This window comes from Mobula birostris, chromosome 13 (genome assembly GCF_030028105.1).
Source record: "Mobula birostris isolate sMobBir1 chromosome 13, sMobBir1.hap1, whole genome shotgun sequence".
Classification (NCBI taxonomy): Eukaryota; Metazoa; Chordata; class Chondrichthyes; order Myliobatiformes; family Myliobatidae; genus Mobula; species Mobula birostris.
In genome coordinates, this window is record NC_092382.1 from 16,954,179 (window position 1) to 16,980,663 (window position 26,485).

The 26,485-nt window shown below is 44.8% G+C and overlaps 1 protein-coding gene across 1 annotated transcript in view; it reads right to left on the minus strand.

Moving 5' to 3' along the window:
• LOC140208451 (NACHT, LRR and PYD domains-containing protein 3-like) overlaps positions 1-26,485 on the minus strand; it is a 133,269-nt gene that overhangs the window by 105,024 nt on the left and 1,760 nt on the right. Inside the window, exon 2 of the mRNA XM_072277138.1 lies at positions 10,486-10,708. The gene's annotated coding sequence lies outside the window, so the exon portion shown is untranslated. The remainder of the gene's footprint in view (positions 1-10,485; positions 10,709-26,485) is intronic.

The following is a 26,485-nucleotide window of genomic DNA, read 5'->3' on the forward strand; positions in this document are numbered from 1 at the left end:
CAGTTGGAACACAAAAGGCACCACAGCCAGAAGCGATTTAAAAAAAACAAAAATCTCCTTGATCGCTGATCCAATGCACAGACAACTCGGCGTTTGGACATAAAGTTCGGAAATAAATATCAGAAGCTGAATTATTTCACCTTAATTCCCGAAGAATACTCTGATAGTGTGGATACGGTGTATCGTTTCTTACAAATAACCCCGGCCACCGATCTCTCGTAACCATGGTAACAGACACAACACTGGAGGAACTCAGCAGGTCAGGCAGCTCTATGGATGGGTGTAAACAGTCGACATTACGGACCGAGTCCCTTCATCAGGACTGGAATGGAAAGGGGAAGCGGGCAGATGATTGACTGATTTGGAAGGTGCGGCTTGTTGTTCTGTGAGACTCAGTGCTCAGGGTCTGTGAGCAAGCAGCAGCCTGTCCCGGCACATTCCTGAGAACAGGGAGCGGCCGTTAGACCCTGGCCGTTAGGCCATTTCTGTGGGTAGGTTATTAAACTGCACACAATACTCCAAATTAGGCCTCATAACCCTCTTAAATCATGCAATCTCCTGTACTGAATACTTTAATTTATGAAGGCCAATGTGCCAAAGATTTCTTCACTACCTTATTTAGTTGTGCCGCCACTTTCAATGGATTGTGGACCTGTATTCCCGGGCGCCTTTATTCTACCGCACTCCTCAGTGCCCTACTGCTCACTGTGTAGTCCTATCCTGGTTGATCCTACCGAAGTGCAACAGCTGACAGGTCTGCATCCAATTCCATCTGACATTTCCCTCCTGATACAGATCCCGCTGCAAACCCTGATAGTCTTCAATCGCTGTCAAATACACCCTAAACCTTGGTGTCACCCACAAATTTGCTGATCCGGTTAATCTAATTATCATCGAGGTCATTGATATAGATGACAAACAACGGATGTCAGCACCGATCCCTGCGGAATTCCACCAGTCACAGGTCTCCAGTCAGAGCGGCAACCATCTGCTACCACTATTTGCCTTCCTCCTCCATGCCAACGTCTACTCCCATTTACTACCTCACCCTGAACACCAAGAGAATAAAATTTATTAATCAACACCCTATGCAGGACCTTGTCAAATGCCCATTTAGAAAATATCCAGTGCCTTTCCTTCATCAACTTTCCTGGTAACATTCCTCGTGCCTTCTTCAAAAAACTCAGTAAGATTGTCTAGAACACATGAAGTCATGTTGGATATCCCTAATCAGTCCTGTTTATTTAAATACTCCAATATCCCGTCCTTCCAATGTCTTCCCACAACTGATGTCAGGCACACTGGCCTATAATTTCCTGGTTAATTTTGGAGCCTTTTTTAAACAGCAGATCAAAATTAGCTATCCTCCAATCTTCTGGTACTTCCCCTGTCTTTGAGCATAACATAAACATATCAGCTACGTCCCTGTAATTTCTGCATTCGCATCCATTGGGGTCCGATGGCTGAACTTCTTAGTCGCTGGGGATATATACACTCGAATTTGCCCAATATGCCAAACACTTACTCATCCATACTCTGTATAACATCCATGGCCTCACTTCTCCTTTGCCTCACTTCTATAGATTCTCTTCCTGAGTGAACACAGAAGCAAAAATCCACTTAAGAACTCCTCTATCTTTTTTTGCTCCATGCGTACATTACCATTCTAATAATCCAGATGATCAATTGTGCACCCTGCAATCTTTTGCTTTTAAAATATCGGTATAATCCCTCACCTTGTCTGCTAGGACAACCTTATGCCACCCGATAGCCATTCTTTCCTCAATGTTATCCTGTATTTCCTCGACTCCAAAAGTACCTCACATTTTTTCTACCTGCCTACACCTGTTATGCACCTATTTTTTTTCTATACCAGGGCCTTAATCTCTCTTGATAAACTGGTATATTTACCTTTTATTCGGACAGGCACATAAATACATTGAAGTCTACAAATTGTATCTTTCAAGGTTTCCCATTTACCAAGTATTCATTTGTCAGAATATAGCCAATTCACACTAGTCAGATTCTTTCTCATAACATCAAAATTGTTCTTTCTCCAATTTAGCATCTCAACCCCTGGAGCAGAGCTATCGTTGTCCACACTTCCTTTGAATCTGATGACATTATGATCACCGATGCAAAGAATTTCCCTACACAGACTTCTGTTACATGTGTCCTGTCCCAGTCCCTAATGGGAGATCAAGAATCACACTTGAGTCTTTGGGACTTCAATGTACTGATTAACAAAACTTTTCTGAAGACATTTGTCAAATACATGAGTACATCTACTTAATTTACAGTATGAGAGTTCCAGTCCGTATGTGGAAGGTTAAAATCAAATTATAACCAATTATGTTTCTTGCAATTTTCTGTAATGTCTACTAATTTGTTCCTCTAAATCCCTCAGACTCTTGGGTGGTCTATAAGACAGACCCATTAACATGTTTAAACAATTTTAATTTCTCCGATCTACCCATAAGACCTCACTGGATGAGTTGCCCCATCTGTCCTTACTGCACACTGCCGTGACATTTTCCCTGAGTAGTGAAGCCACCCCTACCCCTTTAATCCCTCATGCTCTGTCATGTCTAAAACAACATAACCCCAGAAAATCGAGCTGCCAGTTCTCTGCAAGCCAGTCTCAATAATGGCAACAATATCATAATTCCATGTGTTGATCCATGACCCAAGCTCATCTGTCTTTGCTTCAATACTTGTTGCATTGAAATATAAGCAGCTCAGAACACAAGTCACAACATGGTTAACCTTCCATTCCTGACTCTGTCTGAGGTCTCAACAACATCTATTTGAGAAACTTGGATAGGTACATGGATGGGAGGGGATGGAGGGCAGGTCAATGGATCTGGACAGATTAACAGTTCGACAGGGAGATCAGGAACTGTGCACAGTAAAGCTCCCGGTGTGGGAAAGGGAGAATAGGAATCATTCGCAGTAAAGCAGCCGGTGTGGGATATGGAAACCAGGAATGGTGCACGATAATATCCAAAGACCGAGAATTGTGTGGAAAACCCCCGTGTGGGATTGGAGACTGGGAAACGTACATAATAAACACCCCAGCTGTGGAATACCAAGACTGGGAACCACAATCTCAGGGTGGATTTGTTCAGTGACTTGTGATCAGCCATGACGAACATCCCTGACATTGTGGATGGATAAATATTTAATCCAATAATTCTGGCCTCCCTCACTCGTCTTTGCCTCCTCACCACCACTTCACCCTGCTCTCTTCTCCCTGCCTCTCCCTCACCCTTCCCAACTCGCCCCTTCTACTCACCACCCATCAACCTCGCCGTCCTTTCTCATCATCCCCCCTAGTGCTCACCCTCCTACCCCTCCGCACCCCACACCTTCAGCCCCAATCCCATCTCCCTCGCTGCTCTGTCGTTGACGTCATTCTCACTCGCCTGTCTTTCCTCGCCGCCCAACTCGGTCACAAATCCTCCTCAATGTACAGCCCACCGCCCCTCCCTACTCACTGATGATCTCACTCATCCCTCTCTCCTTGTCAACCTAGTCACACACCTCCTTACTTGCTGCCCCCCTCACTCACCCATTCCTCTTCGATGCCTCCTGCACACCCCTCCTTCGACATCCCACTCACTCACCCCCTCATCGACAACATTTATTCTACCTTCCCCTCCTACTCTCCCTAACCCTATCTCCTACTATGTCACTCCCTCACTCTCCCCACCATTTACTCCTTCCACACTCTCGCTCCTCTCTCTCTCTGCCTCTTTCCTTCATCCTCTCTCCTATTCCAATCCCCTCTCTCTACGCTTCCCATTACCCTCTCACCATCCATCCATCCCTCTCACTGCCCTTTCTTTCCCTCGCTGTACTTCTCCCCCTCTCTATCCCCTCGCGCTAGACCTCTAACCCTGCTTTCCCTCTCCCCACCTCACTCCCCCCTTTGTCCCTCTCCCCTTCTTTCCCTCCCCACATCTCACTCTCTTACTCCACCTCTCTCTTGCCCTCTCCCTTCATTCCCCATCTCTCTACTTCCCCCACACAATTTCAGCTTCCCCCTCTCCACCTTCCACACACTCACCCTGCCCTTCCCCTTACCCTCACGGTCTCCCCCTTGCACTCACCCTTACATCAACAGCAGTTAAACGTTTAGTGGGATCTGTGACTGGGAACACTGCAGCTTCCCTACCCGAGGGTAATGTTAGTTAATTTACAGAATGCCGCAGTTGGGAATGGCACAGACTGGTTTATTTGAAGGAATCTTGGAATTAAAAAAAAGCAACTGCGGATGATGAGAGCTGAGGTAAAAATAAAATTTTGTAAACTCACAGCAAACAGGTCAGTAACTGTAACTTGTAACGTTACGGGTTCGAGACCATAGGTCATGTTCTTTATATCACGTTAAGGGTTCTGTCACTCTACCCTGCAGCAGAAATGGATAAATACAATATTAACAAACAACACACATCAAAGTTGCTGGTGAACGCAGCAGGCCAAGCAGCATCTGTAGGAAGAGGTGCAGTCGACGTTTCAGGCCGAGACCCTTCGTCAGGACCATACAATACAATATTAAAGTGACTTTGTTCACATCAGACTGAGAGTGATTTGTCGAACCGGTTCCATTTGATTTCAGCAGTTGTGAGGAACGTGTGTGTGGCAGTTTGCAATGTGTCAAAACGCTGTTGGACTATTCTTGGGGAATTACTGTGTGAACCATTCAACATTTGATATTTATCAAATGTTCCTGTTAAACGAAAGGACGGGGATGAAAAGACTCAAAAACATTAGAGATAGCCGGGAGGTGATAAACTTGATCAAGAAGGAAAAGGAAATGATTGTAAAGCTTCAGAGTTAGGATCAAACAGAACACATGAGCAGTATAAATACACCAGAAAATAACTAAAAAAGGGAATTACAAAAGCCAAGAGGGGTCATTAAAAATTCTTGGCAAGTTGGATTAAAGTGAATCATAAGCCATTCTATACATTCATCAAGAGCAGGGGAATAACTAGGAAGAGAACCGTAATGCGTTCTCTTCAGTAATCATCTCGAATCACATCAGGCTGGCACCATCCCCAGCATTCACAAAACTGCATGTTATATTATATCAAAGAACACCTCACAAATAACTTCTTTGGAAAAGATCTCTAGTTCAGTTGATGACCTGAAGCATCATTGTGCCTATTTTAAAACACAGAAAGCAAAGCAACTTTGTCTATCAAAATGGAGGATGTAAAACAGTTCCACAAAATGGCAGTCTCCATTTCCAAGCACGAGGCAGGAGCAAAGACAACTGATCTGTCTGCTTCCATTGTCCTTGACCCATGAGACTTCGACATTTTCTTCCAGACTTTAAATCCACCATCATTAACAAATTGACAGTAATGAGTTAAATTGTTCCAAATTATCACCATTCTGCATTGATATAAAATTACAGTGCCGCAGCGTGTCCAAATATATCTGTAGATCAACTGCTGAGATATTTATCAAATTAACATTATACAGACAGGCTGCAACAGGGACAGGAGTAAACGGTCCAGATGCACCGACCTCATAACACAGCCAAAACGCTAGATCGATAGATAGATAGATATACTTTATTAATCCCGGGGAAATTTGGTAATTTGGGTAACACAGCCAAACGGGTTCTCGCCCCACATAACCTCGCCCCTGAGATAATGAATTTGATTACTGGTGTCCCATTCTGTGCCCCATCCTGGGACACTGATGGCATTACTGGTGTCTGAAACCGAGCCCCACTTGGGTCTTTAAATAGCATTACAGTGCGCCATTCTGCACCCCATCATGGGACGCTGATGGCATTTATAGAGACCCTTACTGAGACTAATCCTGGGGCATCGTGGGAAAATGTTTGTGTTTCCATCGATTTTGGGAGAGAGAGGATGTGGTGGATGCAGTCGTCACAGAGAGTTACAAGGGATTTCAGCCACCCAGAACAACAGGAGTTGTATTCTATGAACGTCTCGGAGATGGGGTTGTTTTCGCTGCAGTTGGAAGTTTCCACATCCCTTAAGAGGCTAACAATTATACCAGTGCCCAGGAAAAGCAGTGTGAGTTGCATTAAAGGCTATCGTCCACAGCAATCACAACTACTGTGATGAAATGCTTTGAGAGGTTTGGATGACGAGAGTTAGCTCTGCCTATCGCAATTTTCCTGTATCCGTAATAGGTCACAATGCGAACTCATCGGCTCATCACGAGGCTTGTTTCTCGACTAGAGCTCAGCGTGTAATGCAATTATTCCTATAGTTCTGATCAAAAATCTCAAACCCCTGGGACTTTCTGCCTCCCTCTGCAACTGGATCCTGGATTTCCTCACTGGAAAAGCACAATCTGTGCAGATTGGAAATAACGCCTGCACATCGCTGACAATCAACACTGGTGCACCTCAAGGATATGTGCTTCGCCCACTGCTCCACTCTCTCTGCAGCCATGGCTGTGCGGCTCGCCTCAGCTCAAATGCCAGTGACAGATTTGCTAACGACACCGCTATTGTTGACAGATTTTCAGATGGCGAGAAGGCAAACAAGAGTGAGATATATCACCTAGATGAGTGGTGTTCCAGCAACAACCTTGTACTCAACATCGGTAAGACCAACACTCTAACTGTGGACTTCTGAACGGGTAAGATGAGGGCACAGACACACCAATCATCATTGATCGGTCAGCAGTGGAAAAAGTGAGTGACTTCATGTTCCTGTGTGTCAACATCTCTGAGGATCAATCCAGTGCCCAACGTATCGATGCAGTTACAAAGAAGGCACGTCAAGACTATATTTCATTAGGAGTTTTGACGAGATTTGGGATGTGACCAAAGACTCGCAGATTTCTACAGCTGTACTGTAAAAATTGTTCTAACTGGCTGCACACCGCTGGATATGGTGGGGTGGGGTAAGTGGAGAAGCTACTGCACAGGACCGAAATACTGTCAGGAATGTTGTCAATTCAGTCAGCTCCATCATGGGCAGTGGTCTCCATAGCATCCAGGACATCGTCATGGAGCGATGCCTCAAAACAGCAGCATCAGTCATTAGGGATCTGCTTCACCAAGGAGATGCCCTTTTCTCATTGGTATCACCAGGAAGGTGGTACAGGAGATTGAGGGCACACACTCAACGAGTCAGGAACCGTTTCCTTCCCTCTGCCAATTGATTTCTGAATTGACATGGAACCCATGAACCTACTTCACTGAATTCATTTTTGCATAACTTATTTGATTTAACTTTTAGTGACAGATACTTACTGTAATACAGTTTCTTTCTATTATCATATATATTGAATTGTACCGCTGTCACAAAGCCAATAATGTTGAAACATATGCCTATGATATGACACATCGTCCTGATGACTCTTCGGGGATTAATTCTGATTGGTCCATCGGGCTGAAGATCCACTTCCCATGTTCTTCTCCGTTCCCCAATAACAAACTGTGCAGATAGACAGACAAAGATCACATTCCCTATCCCTGGGACCCAATCACAGCCGCTGTGGGGCAGTAATGCCACTGCTCTGCTCGTTGGAGATGGGAAACCATCTTTTTCATTTCACTTTCCACACAGCCAGACTCTGGACATTGCCGATTTGGGGCTGTGTTCATAGGGATATCCCAGGCTTTTTGAAGCAGACTCACTCCACTGCCCTGAGAGGACACTTGCAGTGTGGACGGTGCTGCAGCAGCCCCGGGGACATCAGATCCTGGACTCAGACACTGGGCATTGGGCAACAGCACAACTGTATAATTTCATATTTCATAACTTTCATGGTTAGTTTCTCCCCGGAGCAGCGAAAGTATAACGTGCAAGAATGTTGTTGGTCAGTTATCAGACTGGGACAACGAGACAATTACTGCTCTAGGAAAAAGAGCAGTTACTTTACTGAATTAAAAATATATAGTTTAGTACAATTTAGCAAGACATTTGGCAGAGTCCCACATGGCAGATTAGTCAAGAAGGTCCAGGGGTTTGGCATTCAGGATGAGGTGGCAAACTGACTTTGACATTGGTTTCACGGGAGAAGCCAGTAAGTGGTGGAAGATAGTTTGACTCTCTGACTGGAGACCAATGACTCGTGGAGTGCAGCGGGGTTCAGTGCTGGGTTCATTATTGCTCATCATCTCTGTCAACGATCTGGATGATTTAATTACTGCAATAGTTATAGAACACAGAATAGTACAGCACAGTACAGACCCTTCAGCCCACAATGTTGTGCCAACCCTCAAACCCTGCCTCCCAGATAAGCCCCTACCTTAAGTTCCTCCATATACCTGTCTAGTGGTCTCTTAAACTTCACTAGTGTATCTGCCTCCACCACTGACTCAGGCAGTGCATTCCACGCACCAACCACTCTCTGAGTGAAATATCTTCCTCTAATATCCCCCTTGAACTTCCCACCCATTACCTTAAAGCCATGTCCTCTTGTATTAAGCAGTGGTGCCCTGGGGAAGAGGCACTGGCTATCCACTCTATCTATTCCTCTTATTATCTTGTACACCTCTATCATGCCTCCTGTCATCCTCCTTCTCTCCAAAGAGTAAAGTCCGAGCTCCCTTAATCTCTGATCATAATCTATACTCTCTAAACCAGGCAGCATCCTGGTAAATCTCCTCTGTACCCTTTCCAATGCTTCCACATCCTTCCTATAGTGAGGCCACCAGAACTGGATACAGTACTCCAAGTGTGGCCTAACCAGAGTTTTATAGAGCTGCATCATTACATCACGACTCTTAAACTCTATCCCTCGACTTATGAAAGCTAACACCCCATAAGCTTTCTTAACTACCCTATCCACCTGTGAAGCAACTTTCAGGGATCTGTGGACATGTACCCCCAGATCCCTCTGCTCCTCCACACTACCAAGTATCCTGCCATTTACTTTGTACTCTGCCTTGGAGTTTGTCCTTCCAAAGTGTACCACCTCTCATTTCTTCGGGTTGAACTCCATCTGCCACTTCTCAGCCCACTTCTGCATCCTATCAATGTCTCTCTGCAATCTTTGACAATCCTCTACACTATCTACAACACCACCAACCTTTGTGTCATCTGCAAACTTACCAACCCACCCTTCTACCCCCATATCCAGGTCGTTAATAAAAATCAGGAAAAGAAGAGGTCCCAGAACAGATCCTTGTGGGACACCACTAGTCACAATCCCTCAATCTGAATGTACTCCCTCCACCATGACCCTCTGCCTTCTGCAGGCAAGCCAATTCTGAATCCACCTGGCCAAACTTCCCTGGATCCCATGCTTTCTGACTTTCTGAATAAGCCTACCGTGTGGAACCTTGTCAAATGCCTTACTAAAATCCATATAGATCACATCCACTGCACTACCCTCATCTATATGCTTGGTTACCTCCTCAAAGAACTATCAGGCTTGTTAGACATAATCTGCCCTTCACAAAGCCATGCTGACTGTCCCTGATCAGACCATGATTCTCTAAATGCCCATAGGTCCTATCTCTAAGAATTTTTTCCGACAGCTTTCCCACCACAGACGTAAGGCTCACTGGTCTATTATTACCTGGACTATGCCTACTACCTTTTTTGAACAAGGGGACATTCACCTCCCTCCAATCCTCCGGTACCATTCCCGTGGACAACAAGGATATAAAGATCCTAGCCAGAGGCTCAGCAATCTCTTCCCTTGTTTTTTGTTCAGCAACAGGTTATTTGCCTTGGTCCGTACTCATTAAATTAGTTTACAGTAACTCTGTAGTCAGAGCTTTTCTTGTGAACATACCAGGCAGAAATTGGCCACTCAGCCCATCGAACCTCCTGCCCCACGCAGTGAAATCATGGCTTTCATTCCACAATGCCCGCCTGCAGCTTTCTCTAACTGATCACAACTCCACCCACCCCCACCCCCCACTGTCTGCTGTGTCGAGACCTTGAACAGAATCAATGTCTTTGCTTCTAAAGGAAGTTGAGGACATCAGTTCGAAATACCCACAATAAACACAGTCACAATGAGAAAAACAACATGCATTCATCTGAAATGACAAGTTTTGGAAACAGAAGCCATGTTGGCTAAACGGCTTTTCGCACACTTGCTTTGAAATCGTAACCCCTGATTCAAGAAGTTTTTAACATTGACATAAATTGTGGAAAATCTCAACCGTGCAGACAGGAAAATGCAAGAACACAAATACCACAACCAACAGAAGAGACAAAATAGAGCGATTAACTTCTTGCAATACACACAAAATGCTGGAGGAACTCAGCAGGCCAGGCAGCATCTAGGAAAGGAGTCCTGGCTGAAGGGTTTCAGCCTGAAATGTCCACTGTTCACTCTTCTCCATAGACACTGCCTGGCCTGCTGAGTTTCTCCAGCATTTTGTGTGTGTTTCTCCAATTTCCAGCATCTGCAGCATTTTCTCTTGTTTGCGAATATCTTCTTGGTCACTGATCCAAAACATAGGTAACATGTTGACTGGAAATAAAGATCGGAAATAAATATCAGAAGCTGAATTATTCTCACCTTAATTCACCAAGAATGCTCAGTCTCAGTGTGGGTATGTTTTCATGTCATTTTCTTCTAACTTCATCCCAGACCATCAGGCCAGGGTCATTCAGTAGCTATGGGGGAGGGGCCGGTGTTGTTGTTCAGTGAGACTCACAACGCGATTTTCTGTGTACAAGCTGCTGCCTGTTTGCAAGGCAGATTCCAACTCGCACACATTCCTCAGAGCAGGGAGCGGCTTCTGTGCGGAAAACAAACAAATCGGTTTGATATTTTGCACTCACATTCAACTGTGAACAAAGCTAATTTAATACAGTATTTAAATACTTCTGTTACATGGGGAAAAACAATAAAAACACAATGGTATAGAAAAGAAAGTTCAGCAGTGTCTGCAGTCTGAATGTCTACTTGATAAAATTGCTATCAGTTTTTGAGAGTTTCCGTTATTTTACCTGAAACACCCATCTTCTGTACATATATCTGAATATATATATACATAAGTTAATTAAATAAGTCAATCTGGAGGGGGGGGGGAGAGGGAGAAGTTGGATAGAGGGGGGATACCGAGTGTGAGAGCATTTGAACTGAGAGGGGAGTGTGGGAGAGGAATTTGACCTGTATTCACTCTATCCCATTGTTTGGTTTCTGATGCACCGATCGTACCAATGTCAGGTATACAGTTCCCTAAAATAGAGTAACATTTAGACAGTTCGATAGAGAATGCACTTGGCTTCATAGGAAAAGGCACTGAGTATCGGAGTTGAGAGGTTACGTCACAGTTACACAAGAGGTTGGTGTTGCCGCACTGTGCTTGGTTTTGGTCGCCCTGCAGTAGGAACAATGATATTGAGCTGGAAGGAAGGCAGAGAGAGATTTAAACATACTTTTTTCTCAACAACTTCAATTCCCAAGCCCTGACCATCACATTTTCACCCTGGATGTCCAGTACCTATACACGTCTATTCCCCTGTCAAGAAGATATTTGCTTCTTTCTCCACGAAAGTACCAACCAGCCTCCTCCGTCTGGCAGAACTGGTCCTCACCCTTAACAAGTTCTCCTCTGGCTGCTCTCATTATTTCCAGAATTGAGGGTTAGCCATTGGCACCTGCATGGCCCTCAGCTCTCCATGCTTTTTGTTGGCTACGTAGAACAGTCCATGTTCCAACCCCTTTCAGATAATGTTTCTTTCATTACATTGTCACAAAAACAAAGGAGCTGATTGTGGACGACAGGAGGAATGGAGACAGGCTAACCCCTATTGACATCAGTGGATCTGGGGTTGAGAGGGTGAACTGCTTTAAGTTCCTCGGTATAAACATCACCGAGGATCTGACGTGATCTGTATACACCGGCTGTGTGGTGAGAAAGGCACAACAACACCTCTTTCACCTCAGATGGTTGAAGAAGTTTGGTATGGGCCCCCAAATCCTAGGAACTTTCTACAGGGACACAATTGAGAGCATCCTGACTGGCTGCATCACTGCCTGGTATGGGAACTGTACTTCCCTCAATCGCAGGAACCTGCAGAGAGTGGTGCGGACAGCCCAGCGCATCTGTAGATGTGAACTTCCTACTATAAAGGACATTTAAAAAGGCAGGTGTGTAAAAAGGGCCCGAAGGATCATTGGGGACCCGAATCACCCCAGCCACAAACTATTCCAGCTGCTACCATCCGGGAAACGGTACTGCAGCATAAAAGCCAGGACCAACAGGCTCCAGGACAGCTTCTTCCACCAGGCCATCAGGCTGCTTAATTCATGCGGACACAACTGTATTTCTATGTTATATTATTGTACATATTTATTATAAATTACTATAAATTGCTCATTGCACATTTAGACAGAGACGCGATGTAAACATTTTTACTCCTCATGTATATGAAGGATGTAAGTAATAAAGTCATTTCAATTCAATTGACGACTGCATTGGTGCTGCTTTATATATCCATGATCAGGTCATCAATTTCCTCAATGTTGCTTCCAACTTCATCCCATCTTTAGATTCACATTGTCCGTTTCTGAAACCTCTCTCTCATTGCTCGATCTCTGGAAGAAAACTCTTTTATAAATTTACCACGGCTATCTTGACAATAACTCTTTCTGCCCTGCCTCCTGTAAAAATGCTATTCCATTTTTTTTCGTTCCTTCCTCTCTGCTGGATCTGTTCCCAGGGTGAGGCTTTTCACTGATTACAGAGGAAGAGTCGTTTTCTGCCTGAGCCAGATCAGGATGGATTAATCCACAGGGCCTGACAAGGTGTTCCCTCAGATCCTGATGGAGGCAAATGCAGAAATTTACAGGGTCCTAGCAGAGATATTGGCATCATCCTAAGCGACAGGTGAGTAACCGGTGCAATGGAGAATAGTCTATGTTGTTTGGCAGTTCAATCAAGTCTCTAAAAATAACCAAGGAAATTATAGGCCGGTGAGCCTGACATCAGCAGTGGGAAAGTAATTGGATGGTATTCTGAGAGACTGGATTTATACATACTTCAACAGACATGGCCTGATTAATGAGAACCAGCATGTCCAATCAATCCTATACAGTTTTTCAAAAAGGATGTCAGGAAAGTTGAAGGCAGCAAGGCAGTGCATGTTGTTTACATGGGATTGCAAAGCATCAGCCAAGGGGACACCTTGTCAGGCCCTGGAGATTTATCTATCTTAACCTGCCTTGTGACTGCAATCACCCCCTCCTCTGTACACTAAATAGCATCTCTGGCTTCAGTTCTGCTTTGCCTCACTTTTTTAGATTTTGTGTCCCCCCTCCTATGATCTCCCATATTCCATTTGTGGCCACACATAGATTACTATCCTGATCTCCAGGAGGACCAATTTCATTCCTTACAATCCTTGTGCCCTTATCATATCTGTAGATCTCCTAGGATTCTCCTTCATTTTGCCTGCTAGGACAACCTCATTCCTTACTTTAGCTCTCATGTTCTTTCTTTATGCTCTCTTGCATTCCTTGCACTCCAAAAGTACCTGATTTATTCCACCCTCCCCATATCTGAGATGCACCTTCTTTTTTAGTTTCTTAACCAGTGCCGCAATAACTCTTGAGAACCAAAGTTCTCTAAGCCTGCTATAATTACCTTTAATTCTGACAAAAAAAACACACACAAGCTTTGTACTCTCAATATTTCACTTACCGTGTGCACCCTTGCTAGAAAACAATCTGTCCAAATGCACACTTGCCAGATCGTTTGTGACACCATTAAAATTGCCCTATCTCTAGTTCAGAATCTGCACCCATGAATCCATAATTACTTTGAAATTAATTGTATTATGATCACTCAATGCAAAGCACTGCCCTACAGAAACTTACTACATCGCCCCTGTCTTATCCCCTATCGGCAACCGTTAGTCTTGCTAGACCTTGGATCTGCGCCTGGAAAGTCTTCACTCTCCAGGGCGCAGGCCTGGGCAAGGTTGTATGGAAGACCAGCAGTTGCCCATGCTGCAAGTCTCCCCTCTCCACGACACCAAGGTTGTCCAAGGGAAGGGCATTAGGACCAATACAGCTTGGCACCAGTGCTGTCGCAGAGCAATGTGTGATTAAGTGCCTTGCTCAAGGACGCAACACGTTGCCGCGGCTGGGGCTCGAACTTGCGATCTTCAGGTCGCTAGTCCAATGCCTTAACCACTTGGCCTACTGATTAAGGAAACCTTCCTGAACACATCTGACAAACTCTATCATATCCAGACATTTTACAGTTTTGGAGTCCCAATCTATATGTGAAAAGTTTAAATCACCTACCATAGCAAATTATGTTTCTTGTAGCAGTCTGTGATAAGTTCTACAAGTTTGTCCTCTAAATCTCAGGGATTATCGGATGCTTTGTACTATGGCCTGAATGAAGTGGAATACCATTTTTATTCTTCATTTCCTCCATGAAAGCCTCACTGGACGAGTTCTCCTGTGTGTCCTGACTGAGCACAGTGGTGACATTTTCCCTGAGTAGTAACACGACCCCTCCCCTTTAATCCTTTCCGCTCTGTCCTGTCTACAGCTACCGAACCCCTTAATATTGAGCAAGCAATCCTGCCCCTCCTGCAACTAAGTCTAACTAAGAGCTATAACATGATTATTCCATGTGTTGATCCATGCCCTGAGCTCATCTGCCTTGCCTTCCATACTTCTTGCATTAAAATACAAGCATCTTAGAATGTTAGTCACAGCCTTTTGATTGCTGACTTTGTCTGAGGTCTTAAGAATGTCAGTTTGAGGAACTTGGATAAGTACATGGGTGGGTGAGGTACAGAGGTATGGTCAATGGGACTTGATAGATTGACAGTTTGACACAGAGACGGGAACAGTGCCCAGTACAACCCCTGGTGTGGGATAGCCTGACTGGGAATCATGTGTGGCAAAACATCCGGTGTCGGAGAAGGACACAGCAAATGGTGCACAATGGGATACAGAGAATGGGAATTGTGCTTGGTAAAAACCCTGCTGTGGGATTGCAGACTGGGAACCGTGTGCAGTACAATGCCCAGTGTGGGACACAGAGACCGGGAACCGTATTAATACCATAATTTTTTTTCAGTGACTTGTGATCAGCCATGACTAACGTCCTTGCCACTGTGGATGAATAATTCTGACCAGACACACTGCCTCGCTACTCATTCATGGCTCCCCACCGCCACTCTCCATAACCCTGCTCGCTTCATCCCTCTCTCTCCCTCTCCCTTCCCAACTCACCCCACTCCCCTTGCCACCCATCACCCTCACCCCTCCTTTCTCATACGTGAGTGGGAAGTTTGGTGAATGGGAAGCTTTTAAATTCCAACAAAAGGGAACCAAAGCAGCTGCAGGAAAGGAGAAGATGAAACATGAAGGCAGACTAGCCAATAACATGAAGCAGGATACCAGAAGATTATTCAGTTATATAAAGAGTAAAAGGGAGGTGAGAGTTGATATTGGACACTGGAAAATGATGGAAAATCATTTTCCTGTGGGCATACTCAGCAAATCTATAGAATAGTAACTAACAGGATCAATGAAAGATCAACCAGAGTGCAGAAGATACCAAATTGTGCAAATGGAAATATAAAATAAATAGCAATAAATAATGACAACATGAGATAATGAGATAAAGAGTCCTTAAAGTGCAATGGAGTAATGGAGGAGAAGGAAATGGCAGATGAACATAACAGGTACTTTGCATCAGTCTTCACTGTGGAAGCCACTAGCAGTGTGCCACAGGTCTGTGAGTGTCAGGGAGCAGGAATGAGTGTCATTGCTATTACAAAGAAAAGAAGTACAATACAAACTCAAAGGTCGAAAGGTGGATAAGTCAACTGGGCCACATCCCAGAGTCCTGAGAGAGGTTGCTGAAGAAATAACGGATGCATTGCTCATGATCTTTCAGGAATCATTTGATTCTGGCAGGACCCGGAGAAGTGGAAGATTGCAAATGTCACTCTGCTCATTAAGGAGCGAGGACAGTAAAAGAAAGGACATTATAGACCAGTTAGCCTAATGCTAGTGGTTGGGAAAGTGTTGGAGCCTATTATTAAGAATTAGGTTTCAGGATACTTCGAGACTAGTGATAAAATATGTCAAAATCATCATGGTTTCTGGAAAGGAAAATCTTGCCTGATAAATCTGCTAGAGTTCTTCAAGGAAGTAACAAGCAGGGTGGACAACGGGGAGACAGTGAATGTAACTTACCTGCATTTTCAGAAGGCGTTTGATAAGGTGCCACACATGAGGCTACTTAACAAGCTAAAATCCTGTGGCATTACTGGAATGAGACTGGTATGATCAGCTGAATAGCTGACAGGCAGAAGGCAACGAGTGGGAATAAAAGGGGCCTTTTCTGGTCGGCTGCCAGTGACTAGTGGTGTTCGTCAGGTCTGTATTTGGACCGCTACTTTTCACATTGTTTGTCAATAATGTAGATAATGGAATTGTTGGCTTTGTGGCAAAGTTTGTGGATGATAGGAAGATAGGTGGAGGGATAGGTAGTGCTGATGAAGCAATAACTCAGACAAATTGAAAGAACAGGCAAAAAAGTGGCAGGTTGAATACAGTGTTGGGAAATGTATGATAATGCATTTTGGTAAAATGAACAATAGTGCAGACTATCAGCTAAATGGGGAGAAGGTTCAAACATCAGAGTTGCAGAGGGAATCAGGAGAACTCAGGCAAGACTCAAGGTTAATTTACAGGTTGAGTCTGTGGTAAAGAAGGCAAATGCAATGTTGTCATTTATTTCAAGGGGAATAGAATATAAAAGAAGGAGAAAATTCTGAGTCTCTGTGAGACACTGGTCAGCCCATATTTCAAGTGTCGCCAACAGTTCTGGGCCCAATATCTCAGAGAGCACGTGTTGTCTTTGTTGAGTGACCACAGGAGGTTCATGAGGATGATTGATTCCAGCAATGAAGGGTTAACGTATGAACAGCATTTGGCAGCTTTGTGCCTGTACTCACTGGAATTTAGAGAAATGCTGGGGAATCTCATTGAAACTTACCAACTGCTACAAGGACTGGCTAGGGTGGATGTGGGAGAGGATGGTTCCTGTGGTGGGGGTATCCAAAATCTAGAGGGCGCAGCCTCCAAACTGAGGGGCGACCGTTCAGAAAAGATGAAAGAAGGATTTGTTTCAGCCAGAGAGTAGTGAATCTGTGGAATGTTCTGCCACAGACTCTACTGGCAGACAAGTCTGTGTGTATATTCAAGGTGGAAGTTGATTGTCTCCTGATCAGTCAGGGCATTAAAGGATATGGGGTTGAGTGGGAGCAGAGATCAGCCATGAAGGAATGGTGGAGCAGAATCGACAGGCTGAATTCTGCTCCTGTGTCTTTTGGTCTGGTGACTGTCACAAACTGATTTTTTTAAGGAATCATGAAAAAAATGTTTTAGAAACAACTATAGACAATGTGAGTCTGAAGGAAAAAACTATAAAATTCAGGAAACTCGCAGCAAGCAGGGCATCAACTGTAATTGGTAACGTTGTGGTTTCGAGACTACCAGTAGTGTTCTTTATATCAGTTTTCACATTCACTGACCTTCCCTGCAGTGAAGCAGACTAATAATGTGAATGTTTTCACACCTGAATGAAAGTGAAACGACAAACCAGTTGGATATGGTTTTAGCAGAACGGCCGAAAGTTCTGCTTGAGGAAAAACTGCCTCCAGTTCTGTGGAATGTGCGGGGCCAGAGAGCTGCTTGCACCAGACCCTAAGGTTGTTATATCACAGAAAAACAACCCACACCTTTTCCCAGTACTCTTTCAACCTTATTTATTTCTCTTCTATAGGTAGATGACCAAAACTGCAGTAAACACTCCAAATTCGAACGCACCAATGTCACCAACCTCAAAATAACACCCCATCTCCAGGATTCAGTACATTAATTTACGCAGGCAATCTGGAAAAGGCTCTTTTTTATGACCCAATCTACCTGTGGCACTACTTTAAGTGTATTATACACCAGAATACTAAAGTGAGTTTGTTTACGTGATTGAGAGTGAAATGTCAAACCGGTTGGAATTGGTTTCAGCAGAAAGGCCACTCTCTGCTCTAAAGAACATGCAGTCAGCTGGTTAAACACAGACCCTGAGCTCCGAGTCTCACAGAAAAGCAACCCACATTTTCCAAATCAATCAGTGATATTGCCTCTTCCCCCTTCCTTTCCAGTTCCACTGAAGAGTTTCGGCCTGAAACATTCCCGTTGTATTCAGTTGCATACATATTGCCCAGACCTGCTGAGTTACTCCAGCATTTTGTCTTTCCCTGGTTACGAAAGATCCGCGACTGGGAGTGTGTGGGCAGTTTGAAACTGCATCAAAACACATCCACACTGTTGAATATTCTTGGGGAATTAAGGTGTGAATCATTCAAGTCTGATATGAATTTCGGATCTTTACTCAATCAAATCTTTGTCTGTGATCAAGGAGTCACAGAGTCATAGTTAAGAGAGTCATATTGAAACAGAACACAGTACAGACGCTTTGTCCGAGTCATTTAAACCGCCCGTTCCCGCCCACCTGCACAGTAGCCATATTCCCCCATCCATATTTTCAAAGGCGAAATCGTGCTCCCATGTACCACTTCTATTGGCAGCTCATTCCACTGTCTCTCCGCTCTCTGATTGAAGACGTCTTCACTCATGTCCCCCTGAAACTTTTCACCTTTCAGCCATAATGCATGATCTCTGGTTGTCGTTCCACCCGACTTCAGTGGAAAAGGCCTGCTTGCATTTACCTATCTATACGCATCATCATGTTGTACTGCTCTATCGAATCCCCTCTCAATTTTTAGTGTTTCAAGGATTAAAGTCTGAAACTACTCAACCTTTCCTTATCACTCAGGTCCTCCGGAAACATCCTTGAAATTTTTCCCAGTACTCTTTCAAACTTACTTGCATCTTTCCCGTAGGTAGGTGACCAAAACTACACACAATACTCTAAATTCAGCCTCATCGATGTCTTATACAACTTCAAAATAACATCCTGTCTCCTGCAGTCGATAATTTAATTTATGAAGGTCACTTTGGCAAAAGCTTTTATTTACGACCCGATCTACCTGTGGTGCTACTTTCAATGAATTATGGACCTGTATTCCCAGATCCTTTTGTTCCACCACAATTTTTAGTGCTCTACTGTTTACTGTGTAAGACCTACCATAGTGCAACACTTCACACTTGCCTGCATTAAATCCCGTCTGCCATTGTCAGCGCAGTATTTCCAGCTGTTCCGGATCCCACTGTAACCTGTGAAAACTTGCCTCTCTGTCAACTACATCCCCAATCTCGGTGTCATATGCAAATGTGCTTATCAAGTTAAAAACATTATCATCCCAATCATTGATGTAGATGGCAAACAGCAACAGACCCAACTACCATTCCTGTGGCTCCCCACTGGTCATAAGCCCCGATTAATGGAGATAATCATCTACCATCACTGTCTACCTTCTCCCAAAACACCATTGTCTACTCCAATTTACTTCCTTGCGTTGAACGTGACCAACCTCCTACACGGGATTGTTAAATGCTAGCAGAAGTGTATGTAAACAACATCAGTCCTGTCTTTTCAAATACTTATATATGCAGTGCTTCTAATAACTTCCACACTACTGATGTCAGAAGCACTGGTCTATAGTCTTCTGGGTTTTTTTTCAGCCTTTCTTCAACAGCAGAATAATGTCATTTACTTGGATTTTCAGAATGCGTTTGATGAGGTGCCATACATGAGGCTGCTTAACAAGGTAAAATCCTATGGCATTACAGGAAAGACACTGGCATGGATAGCAGAATGGCTGGCAGGCAGGAGGCATCGAGTGGGAATAAAGGAGGCCTTTTCTGGTTGGCTGCCTAGTGGTGTACCACAGGGGTCAGTATTCGGTCTGCTGCTTTTCACATTGTTTGTCAATGATTTAGATAATAGAATTGATGGCTCTGTGGCAAAGGTTGCAGATGATACAAAGGTAGGTGGAGGGGTAGGTAGTGCTGAGGAAACAATGCGACTGCAGCTGGACTTAGACAAATTGGAAGAATGGGCAAAAAAGTGTCAGATTGAATACAATGTTGGGAAAAGTATGATGATGCATTTTAGTACAAAGAATGATAGTACACACTATCATCTAAATGGGGAGAAGGTTCAAATGTCAGAGCTGCAGAGGGACTTTGGAGTCCTCATGTAAGACTCCGAGGAAGTTAATTTACAGTTTGAATCTGCGGTAAAGGCGGCAAATGAAATGTCCTTTATTTGATGGGGAATAAAATATAAAAAACAAGGAGATAATGTTGTTTGAGATAATGCCGAGCCTTTATAAGACACTAGTCAGGCCACACTTTGAATATTGTCAATGGTTTTGGGCTCAATATCTCCGAAAGGATGTGTATTCATTGTGCAGAGTACAGAGGAGATTAACGAGGATGATTCCAGGAATGAAGGGGTTAACATCTGAGGAGTGTTTGGCGGCTTTGAGCCAATATTCACCGGCATTTAGAAGGATGCAGGGGTGGGGTGGGGGAGGATCTCATTGAAACCTACCGAATGTTGAAAGGACTGGCTAGGGTGGAAGTCGAGTATCTTTCCTTTGGTGGGGGTATCCAACACTAGAGGGCACAGCCTCAAAATTGAGGAAGGTACCCTTTAGAGCAGTGTTAAGAAGAATTTTTAGCCAGACTGTAGTAGATCTGTGGAATGCTTGGCTACAGGCTGCACTGGAGGCCAAATTCATGCATATATTTAAGGCGGAATGTCAGAGTTTACTGATTTATCAGGGCAAAGGATATGGCAAGAGGGCAGGTGTATGGGGTTGTGCTTAATGCTGGATCAGCAGCTTGATACCACCCAAAATGCACCCCCTACGGTTCGCCGACTAGAAACACAGAAAACCTACAGCACAATACAGGCCTTTCGGCCCACAAAGCTGTGCCAAACATGTCATTACCTTAGAAATCACTAGGCTTACCCATAGCCCTCCATTTTTCTAAGCTCCATGTACCTATCCAAAAGTCTCTTAAAAGACCCTACCGTTGCCGGCAGCCCATTCCACACACTCACCACTCTGAGTAAAATACTTAACTCTGACATCTCTTCTGTACGAACTCTCCAGCACCTTAAACCTGTGTCCTCTTGTGCCAACCATTTCAGCCCTGTCAAAAAGCCTCTGACTATACACATGATCAATGCCTCTCATCATCTTGTACACCTCTATCAGGTCACCTCTCATCCTCCGTCGCTCCAGGGAGAATAGGCCGAGTTTACTCAACCTATTCTCATAGGCATGCTCCCCAATGCAGGCAACATCCTTGTACATCTCCTCTGCACCTTTTCATTGGTTTCCACATCCTTCCTGTAGTGAGGTGACCAGAACTGAGCACAGCACTCCAAGTGGGGTTGACCAGGGTCCTATATAGCTGCAATGTCCCACTGTAACCTCTGACAGCCCTCCACACCATCCACAACACCCCCAACCTTTGTGTCATCAGCAAATTTACTCACCCATCCCTCCACTTCCTCATCCAAGCCATTTATTGAAATCACAAAGACCACGGGTCCCAGAACAGATCCCTGAGGCACACCACTGGTCACCGGACTCTATGCAGAATATGATGCATTTACAACCACTCTTTGCCTTCTGTGGGCAAGCCAATTCTGGATCCACAAAGCAAGGTCCCCTTGGATCCCATGCCTCCTACTTTCCCATAAGTCTGCGATGGGGTACCTTCTCAAATGCCTTACTGAAATCCATATACACTACATCTACTGCTCTTCCTTCACCAATGTGTTTAGTCAGATCCTCAAGAAATTCAATCAGGCTCGTAAGGCACAACATGCCCTTGACAAAGCCATGCTGACAATTCCTAATCATATTATACCTCTTGAAATGTTCATAAATCCTGCCTCTCAGGATCTTCTCCATCAACTCACTGGTCTATAATTTCCTGGGCTAACTCTACTCCCTTTCTTGAATGAAGGAAAAACATCCACAACCCTCCAATCCTCTAGAACCTCTCTCGTCCCCATTGATGATTCAAAGATTATCGCCAGAGGATCAGCAATCTCCTCCCTCGCCTCCCACAGTAGCCTGTGGTGCATCTCATCCGGTCCCGGTGACTCACCCAACTTAATGCTTTCCAAAAGCTACAGCGCATCCTCTCCCTTAATATCTACATGCTCAAGCTTGTCAGTCTGCTGCAAGTCATCACTACTATCACCAAGATCTTTTTCCATAGTGTATACTGAAGTAAAGTATTCACTAAGTACCTCTGCTGTTTCCTCCAGTTCCATACACACTTCCCCACTGTCACACTTGATAGGTCCTATTCTTACACATCTTATCCTCTTGCTCTTCACATCCTTGTAGAATACCTTGGAGTTTTCCTTAATCCTGCCCACCAAGGCCTTCTCATGGGCCCCTCTGGCTCTCCTAATTTCCTTTTTAATCTCCTTCCTGGTAGCCTTATAATCTTCTAGATCTCTAACATTACCTAGCTCTCTGAACCTTTTGTAATCTTTTCTTTTCTTCTTGACTAGATTTATTACAGCCTTTGTACACCACAGTTCCTGTACCTTACCATAACTTCCCTGTCTCATTGGAACATACCTATGCAGAACTCCACACAGATATCCCCTGAACATTTGCCACATTTCTTCCGTACTTTTCCCTGAGAACATCTGTTTCCAATTTAAGCTTCCAATTTCCTGCCTGACAGCCTCATAATTCCCCTGACTTCAATTAAACACTCTTCTAACTTCTCTGTTCCTATCTCTCTTCAATGCTATTGTAAAGGAGATAGAATTATGATCACTATCTACAAAGTGCCCTGAGAGATCTGATACCTAACCAGATTAATTTCCCAATACCAAATCAAATACAGTCTCTCCTTTTCTAGGCTTATCTACATATTGTGTTAAGAAACCTTCCTAAACACGCCGAACAAACTCCACCCCACCTAAATCCATTGCTCCAGGGAGATGCCAACCGACATTTGGGAAATTAAAATCTCCCATCATGAAAACTCTTATAATTACACCTTTCCAGGATCTGTTTCCCTATCTGCACTTTGGTATCCCTGTTACTATTGGGCAGCCTATAAAAAACACCAAGTTATTGACCCCTTCCTGTTCCTAACCTCCACCCACAGAGACTCAGTAGAGAAACCTTCCACGACGTCCACCTTTTCTGCAGCCGTGACACTATCTCTGATCAACAGTGCCACGCCCCCAGCTCTTTTGCCTCCCTCCTTGTCCTTTCTGAAACATCTAAAACCCGGCACTTTCCTGTCCCTGACCTCCATCAGGTCACCTCTCATCCTCCGTCGCTCCAAGGAGAAAAGGCCGAATTCATCAAGCTATCCTCATAAGGCATGCTCCCCAATCCAGACAATATCCTTGTAAATCTCCTCTGCACCCTTTTTATGGTTTCCACATCCTTCCTGTAGTGAGGTGACCAGAATTGAGCACAGGACTCCAATTGGGCTCTGACTAGGGTCCTATATAGCTGCAACATTACATCACGGCTCTTAAACAATCCATATACACTGTATGGCTCTCCCTTCATCAATGTGTTTAGTCTGAAACAATCGATCGACAAATGGTGCAATAGCCACAGCTCTACATATCGTCCTTACACATCTGGAGAAGAAGGAGGCTTATGTGAGAATGCTGTTCTTGGACTAGAGTTCAGCATTCAACACTATAGCTCCATCCAGGCTCAATAAGAATCTCAGAGCCCTCACCTTGACCCCGTCTTGGGCAGCTGGATCCTGGACTTCCTGTCAGATTGCCAGCAGGTTGTAAAAGTGGGCTCCCTCACCTCCAACCCTCTGATTGCCAACACAGGTGCACCTCAGGGCTGCATATTGTGTCTTCTCCTTTACTTCCTGTATACTCATGACTGTATCACCACCCACAGCTCCAATCTGCTAATTAAATTTGCCGGCAACGTTACATTGACTGGCCTAATCTCAATCAAACGAGGTGGCCTACAGGGAAGAAGTCAAGAAAACAACCTTTCCCTCAATGTTGCCAAAACAAAGGAGCTGGTTGTGGACTACAGGAGAAATGGAGACGGGCCAACCCCTATTGACATCATTGGATCTAGGGTTGAGAAAGTGAACAGCTTTAAGTTCCTCGGCATCCACATCACTGAGGATATCACAGTTCCATACTTACCGGCTGTGTGGTGAAAAAAGCACGACAGTGCCTCTTTCACCTCAGACGGTTGAAGAAGTCTGATATGGGCCCCCAAATCCTAAGAAACCTCCACAGGGGGACAATTGAGAGCATCCTGACTGGCTGCATCACTGCCTGGTGTGGGAGCTGTACTTTCCTTAATCGCAGGAACCTGCAGACAGTGGTGCGGACAGCCCTGCGCATCTGTAGTTGTGAACTTTCCACTGTTCAGGACATTTACAAGGATAGGTGTGTAAAAAGGGCCTGAAGAATCATTGTGGAACCAAGCCATCCCAACCACAGTCTGTTCCAGCTGCTACCATCCGGGAAATGGTACTGCAGCATAAAAGCCAGGACCAACAGGCTCCAGGACAGCTTCTTCCACCAGGCCATCAGACTGATTAACTCACGCTGACTCGAGTGTACTCTATATTACATTGACTGTTCTATTTTTATAAATTACTTTAAATAACTATGATTGCACATTGCACATTTAGATGGAGATGTAACATAAAGATTTTTACTCCTCACGTATATGAAGGACATAAGAAATAAATTCAATTCAATTTCATTTAATTCATCTCAGTCCCGGACAGTGCACCTCCTTTTACAGAGACTGGGATCCCTGGTTCCAGATGTTGTGCATTTCAATGTGTTCACCTCTCAGTCCTCGATTCTCTAAATGAAAGGGTTATCGCATTTGATCTTTCTTCATATGATGACCCCACCACTACGGGGATCAGTCTGGTGAATCTTCATTGCACTGTCTAACCTCACCCGTGTTTCCACCATGACTCTTCTCCCACCCCTAACACTACTTCCACCTTCCCACCTGCCCCTCACCTGGATCCACTTTCACTCCCCAGCTCTTGCCCCATCCCCACCTCTCACCTATCTTCTCAATTTCCCATCTACTGTTGGTCTTAAATACCCCCAGCTGGGCCTCTGCAGCTGCCTCTGCTAATTTCACAAATTCGCCACACTCTGGCTAAAGAAATTTTGCTGCATCTTGGTTTTAAATATGCATCCCTCCATCCTGAGGGGCATTCACAATTTTAAGTGTGTGCAAATTGACCGCCTGGGTTGCTGATTGGGATCTTCCGCAGGGAGAGTTAAGTTTAGGGAATACATCTTTCAGGAGCGCAGATAGCTGGTAAATAAATGAATAAGTGGCCGGCAACACACATAAAATTTGCTGGTGAACGCAGCAGGCCAGGCAGCATTTATAGGAAGAGGTACAGTCCGTTTTGGGCTGAGACCCTTGGTCAGGACTAACTGAAAGAAGAGATAGTAAGAGATTTGAAAGTGGGAGGGGGAGGGGGATATTGGAAATGATAGGAGAAGACAGGAGGGGAAGGGATGGAGCTAAGAGCTGGAAAGTAAATAAATAACAGATGGGGTATGAAGGGGATGTAGGGCATTAGCGGAAGTTAGAGAAGTCAATGTTCATGCCATCAGGTTGGAAACTACCAAGACGGAATACAAGGTGTTGTTCCTCCAACCTGAGAGTGGCTTCATCTTGCCAGTAGAGGAGGCCGTGGATAGACATGTCAGAATGGGTATGGGACATGGAATTAAAATGTGTGGCCACTGGGAGATCCTGCTTTCTCTGGCGGACAGAGCGTAGGTGTTCAGAGAAATGGTCTCCCGGTCTGCATCGGGTCTCACCAATATATAGAAGGCCACATCGGGAGCACCGGATGCAGTATATCACCCCAGCCGACTCACAGGTGAAGTGTCACCTCACCTGGAAGGACTGTCTGGGGCCCTGAATGGTAGTGAGGGAGGAAGTGTAAGGGCATGTGTAGCACTTGTTCCGCTTACAAGGATAAGTGCCGGGAGGGAGATCGGTGGGGAGGAATGGGGGACGAATGGACAAGGGAGTCGCATAGGGAGCAATCCCTGTGGAGAGCGGGGGGGGGGGGGAGGGAAAGATGTGCTTAGTGTTGGGATCCCATTGGAGATGGCGGAAGTTAAGGAGAATCAAGTGTTAGACCCAGAGGCTGGTGGGGTGGTAGGTGTGGACAAGGGGAACCATACTCCTAGTGGTGTGGTGGGAGGATGGGGTGAGAGCAGATGTGCGTGAAATGGGAGAGAAGCATTTGAGAGTAGAGTTGATGGTGGAGGTGGGAAGCCCCTTTCTTTAAAAAAGAACAGGCAGGTTTGTGGATCTTGGGTTGGAGGTAGAAACAGGAAGTGCAGAGTCTGGGAACTATAAGGTTGGTAGCAGTGGATGGGAGATCCCCTGAGCAGATAAAGTTGGTGATGGTTCCCACACCCCACACTTCCCATTTCTACCTCCTACCCAAGATCCACAAACCTGCCTGTCCAGGTAGACCCATTGTCTCAGCTTGCTCCTGCCCCACCAAACTCATTTCT